The following is a 6,248-nucleotide window of genomic DNA, read 5'->3' on the forward strand; positions in this document are numbered from 1 at the left end:
AGATCTAAAAAGATGTTTATTACGAATTCGCACCAATTTTTTTTTTTCAATAAATTGTTTATCAGTTTGTTATTTATTAATTGCCTAATCGATTTATATTAAGAAATGTCAAAAGTAACATGTGAAAAGGATATTATTGGAAGAAGAAGAAATATTATCGTTGCTTAGAAACGTGTCATAATAAATACTTAAATTAATAAGATTTAGTAACAATAGATGATAGGGTTGATGGAAGATTTAGTTATTAGTGTATCTATTCTAAATTAGTAAAGTAAATAAGTAAAGTAAAAATGTATATTTAGGCGATAAAGATGAATGGTTGGATGGAAAAACGTGCGTTCCATCTTCGTCAAGTCAAGAAAGTGTGTGTGTGTGAGAGAGAAAGAGAGATGGAGTGGATGCATGTGCATAGCTATAGATGACATCAATTAGTTGTAGTTTACGGGCCCGTGCTAAAATCTTCACTTAATCGTCGCCCTCCCAATTAGAAGCCGCCACCCGACTTCAACGACCGAAGAAGCAGTAGTCTTCTCACATTTGTGCGCAATTAGTCGTAATTAGTCTAAATTCTTGACCTCACACAAACACAAAACCGAGAAGTCTATTTTCTGTTGGTGCGACGAATCCATCCATCCATCCATCCTCCGGACCCCTTCGAAAATCTGCGGTTTCCGGACTTAATTAACCAAAAATAAAATCGTAGAAACGAATTGTGAGAAGGGATTTGTCTAGATGTGTGTAATTACTAGTGGGTGCGGTGGCCGCACGAGAAAGATTAATTGGTTTGCCTTGGATAAAACAACACACGCTCGAAGATGAATGAAAACGAAGAAGAAGAAGAGGAAGGGAAGGAAAGGGAGAAACATTGTGAATCGGTTTAACTGTAATAACTGTAATTAGGAATGGGCTCGAGTGGAAATCCAGCCCGAAACGAAGATTCGAAAAGAGTGTTAAACAGTAATTGGATGGATGGATGAGAAGACAAGAAGGAAGAATGGAAGGAGTTTCGCGCCATGCAGTCTACTGCTTGCTACTCGTTTCACCGTCGCTTCACGATTCCGTCGGATTTATATATTCAACTTAATTTGAACGTCAAACGTCAAAGCTGATTTAATATAAACGTCAAACGTCAAAGCTGATTTAACATAAACGTCAAACGTCAAAGCTGATTTAACATAAACGTCAAAGTTGATTTAACATTGTCAAAAAAACATGTCAAAAATGACAGTTTTAATACAAAATTAAGAAGAAGAAATGCATATTTCTAACAAAATCACGAAACACGATTTTTGTTTTTATCTAACAGAAATATAATAAACAAAAAATTAAACATAAATTCGAATTTATCGAAACGTCAAAACTGACAGCTTCAATTGAGAACTGTCAAAACTGTTTACAATTAAACTCAGAAATTAAGCAATTAAAGCAATTACAGCTTTTGTTTTCTCAAGTACTTAATATTTCTATTGTATTCTGCTTGAAAGAGTTGCGTGAAAACAAATGTTTCGTGTAAATGTTAAACGTTTGTAATCTGTCTAAATATTGTTATTGTCCGTAGGGATTTTCACACTTGAGGATTACGGTTAACGGCAGGATAGAGAGGGAGAAAAGGTAAAAGTCAAGTAGGCCCTCCTAATGGGTGCTAAAACCGTAAAAGATATTCCCAGTCTACTAAAACCCATCCATCCCTCAGAATCCTCGGAATGATCCTAATATGCAATACAGTCAATTGCGGTAGTCCATAAACAGATTAATCCTCGTCGTAATTTGCGACCGTAATATATATTATTGCATATTACAATTGTACGAATTACACACAAAAAGTTGTTTGTTGCACTTTTATTTTTTTTTTGCACATTTCTTCCCCCTTAACGACCATAAAGAGTCCCCCAATTCGGGACAACACCGGTACTAATTGCCGAATTATCCGTTGTAACCATGGCATTACACCATAAACAATTACATGGTAACATAATGCAACCTCAAAACTGAAATGTCAAAAGTGACGTATGACATATAGCAAACAAACTGCATAATGTGATTCCAAAAAAAAAAAAACTATTTACATTTGCTTGAAAATATCTAACCAAAATATACTGAAGAAACGAAACATGAAACTTGATATTGTCAATATCAATAAGATTTTTGTTTATGACTATTACGAAATAATTATTTTTTTTCCAATATTTGAATGGAAATTGATAATTAGGATAATTTTATACAATTAATTGAAGGTTACAATTACAAACGTCAAATTTAATTAAGACGAAAAGCGTAATCAATCAAATTGCATGACATAACCTTGCGTGAGTTGTCATATTCATATAGATTGTCATCACCATGGCGACTGATTTTTATTGCAAATGAAACAAAACGTTGTCGGACGACTCAATGATGAATGCAACAAACAGATGAAGAAGCAAATTAAACTCGGTGCTTTTTTTTTCTAGTAAAAGGATTTGCGAGCATTAGAGACGCTCATCGTTTTCCGATTGGCTTTTGTCTTTTCACTCATTTTGTTCTATTGCAATAAAGTTGGTAATAACAGTTATCCGATTCTTTTGTTTTTTCTCTTATTGAATAAGAAGAAGAAGAAGATGAACCCTTCATCTTGTTCGTTGGAATCGTTGCGGTGTGCCGTTTTGGCCAGTATTCCGTTTCTTACGGTTATACGGTTTTACGGACCGTGCAGAATGGACCAAATTTCCAAAAGCATTTCAGGAACGAAGAAGAAGAAGGCGGCGGCGACGGCGGCGACGCTGAAGAAATGGTTGATTTTTATGGTGCCCCAAATAAAGTCATAAAAATGAAAGAATTTTGAAAAGTCAATTGCGGAAAGAGAGAGAGATCCACGAAAAACAAAATGCGACGTATTTATGACAGTTCCCTTTTCTTCTTCTTCTTCTTTTCAGTGCAATCATTGCGTAGATCGACGCACAATGACAAATAAATCACATCTCTTTTTGCGCGTTACACAAGGTCAATGGAATTTCCAAAAAATTGAAAAACCAACATTTTTTTTTTGCTCTTTAACATTATTTTATTTTTCTTCTTATTGAAAAAGCGACGGTTCAATTTCAAAATTACACAACGAAACTAAGTAAAAACAAGAACAGAATTATCAACAAAATGGAGCAGTAATAAAATGTGAGTGAGAGGGAGGAGGAAAAAAATTAAATATTGCAGCAGATTTGCGCGTTCGCTGGGGCGCGAACATCGAGAAAAGAGCTGAATAACGCTTTCACCAGGAGAGAAACAAACGAACAACAAACAAAAAAACGCAACAAATGCAGAAACAGCGAGTGAAAAAAAGAGAAGCGTTCCCTTCGTTTCCTTGACGACAACAATGGGGGGCGGCTGCAGCGTTTGTTTGTTTTTTGTTTTGAAACAAAAAGGGAAAGAAAAAGTAAATAAAGGTAAAGGAAAGAGAGAGAGAAAGAGAGTGAAATAATAGGGTTATATCAATTAATCATCGTAACAATAATAATAATCGGGTTCCGGTCGGACGAACAGAGAGCAACCTCCCAGCGAGCGGAAGTTGCTTCAACTTTTCCAGCCAATCACGAAAAAAAAATAACCCTGCTTCGATGTGCAATCAAAATGGACAAAAGTCTTTCTCTCTCTCTCACACACACACACTCTATATATATGTCAAACGTTAACAATTTTTGTTTTTCCTGAGTTCCATTGTTTCCTCCACACATGACTTTCGGTGTCACCATGGTAACGTCAACAACAAATCAAAAAAAAAAGTAAAAAATGAAAGAGAAAACAATGAGTCGTCGGTTGCATAATTGTTGCGCATGGATGGATGCATTATTTTGCATCCGCACGTGTAAATAATATTTAATTTAACAAGATTTGAAGCAAAAAGAGAGAAACAAATAAAAATTTGTATTTCGGTGAAATTAATTCGTAATTTCACGTCTAGTTTTAGATTTGCAATAATTGATTCTATATATATATAAAAGTCAAATTTGAATGATACAATTCCGTTTTTTTTATATAACCATGACAACTAGTTGTTATAATTTGCCGCGATCGCTTGCAAAACAGTGAGCATAGATGGATGGATGATGTATGAAGAGAAACGATGATAGGTAGAAGTATCTATTAGTTTCTGATAGTTTCACCTTTTCTGATGAGTGATGCAACAACAAAAGGTGCGAAAATTGGCGGAAAGGTGAAGAAGAAGAAGAAGAAGACGATGCAATTTTATTTTTTTTTCGATGTTTTCGGTAGCTCTTCCATTGTTTCATTGTTTCCGTCGGTACAAGAGCACACTCACAAAGGAATAAAGAAAGAGTGCTTTGCTTTGGTGATGATGGTGTGAGAGAGAGAGAGAGTTTTTGGTGTTTGCAGCAATGTCGATGGATGAATTAATCGAAGAGCCCTGCGGTAATTATCACCTAATAAATAGTAAGGTCGGCGCGCGTTTGACTAACATTCCCCATTCTCTCTCGTTCATTGTTTGTGTGCGTGAGGAGGCGCTGCAAAGTCTCGTGTTTTCTAGTGAAGACAGAGAGAGAGAGAGAATGAGAAGAGTCAATGAAAAATGAGGTAGCAGTTATTTAAAGTAAAACTGGATTCGATGATGATGATGATGATGATCATCATCGTCTTAGAATACACGCGGCGCAGAGTAAAGAGAACAGTGAGACGAAGAAGAAGGCTCTCCTCAAAAAATCCAATTTATTTTTTTTACGAAGGACGAGTGTAGTATACTAATTTGGTCAACGGCAATCACCCACATTCCTTCTCTTTCTCGCTCCTTCACATCTCTTTTCGCTCTCTCTCTCTCTCAGATCCAAATGAGCGTTTCAATGAGGCAGAAAGAGATAGAAATTCTTCTGGTTGCTGTTGCTGCTGCTGCTACTGATGTTGATGATGATGATGATGGGATGGGCACAATGGACATGATACAGCTATATTTTAATTTGATATTTTTTCCCCCTCGCACGAACCTCTCTCGTTTCTTTCTTTGAACACCCTTCCCTTCCCCCTTCACCCCACCACAACACCGTGTGGGTCTCTTCTCGTCCGCATATCCAGTAGCACTTTTAAATTCAACCATGAAGAAATTAGTTTATCTTTATAATACTCACCTCGCATACATACGCACACTTATACACTTACTTATATACACTTATAGACTACACACACACACACACACACGTGTTCTCTTCTCGCACCCGTTCCGTCATCATCATCAACAACATCGACTCGTTTCTTCAACACTTCAAATATTTACTTTAATCGATTCATACTAAATCAATATTTAGCGAATTTTCATATTCATACAAAAAAAACTTTACTTACAAGCGTTAGAATTTTATTATATTGTTACTATAGCAACAAATGTCAAATTTTGTTCGAAGGTTTTGCTGTTTTCTTGTTTGTAACCTTTCACGTGTCACTTTGACATTTCTAAAACGTTTATAAGCCTATAAAATCGAATATTACCATGGTTACAAATTTCAATAAAAATGAAAGATGTCTAACGATTATATTAATAAAATTTAAAAGAAGAAAACAATAAATTAATTGTAAATCCATAAATTTGGTGGAAAAATTCAATTTTGAAAAGGTGGAAGGTTCCATTTCGATTAACCTGGAAAACTGGATCCGTCATCGTCGGAAATTTACAAAAAAAAAAAAACGGTTTCAGCCGGTGAGAAATTTAATTTTGGGGCAGAAAAGTGTAGTTTTCAGAAATTAAATTGAAATTGGATGGAATAAATTCAATTTTTATATGTGACAGATTGTCAAAATCAACGAGTCAATTGAATATGTGACTGTCAAACTGTCAAAATCATGGAAACAATTGGTGCTTTATCAAAACTTCACTTACAAGCGTTAGAATTTTGTTGATAAAATAATTTATATTGTTACTATAGCAATAAATGTCAAATTTCGTTCGAAGATTTTGATGTTTTTTTGTTTTTAACCTCACGTGTCACTTTGACATTTCTAAATCGTTTATAAGCCAAGTTTGGATACAGTAAAATCGCAGCAAATTGCCATGGTTACAAATTTCAATAAAAATGAAAGACGTCTAACAATTATACTGAAAAATTTAGAAAGAAAGCAATAAATTCAATTCTAAATCTATAAAAATTCAATTTTGAAAAGGTGGATTTCAGCCGGTGAGAAATTTAATTTCGGGGCAGAAAAGTGTAGTTTTCAGAAATTAAATTGAAATTGGATGGAATAAATTCAATTTTTATATGTGACAGATTGTCAAAATC

This window comes from Nicrophorus vespilloides, unplaced genomic scaffold (genome assembly GCF_001412225.1).
Source record: "Nicrophorus vespilloides isolate i.1.1-1 unplaced genomic scaffold, Nicve_v1.0, whole genome shotgun sequence".
Taxonomy (NCBI): Eukaryota; Metazoa; Arthropoda; class Insecta; order Coleoptera; family Silphidae; genus Nicrophorus; species Nicrophorus vespilloides.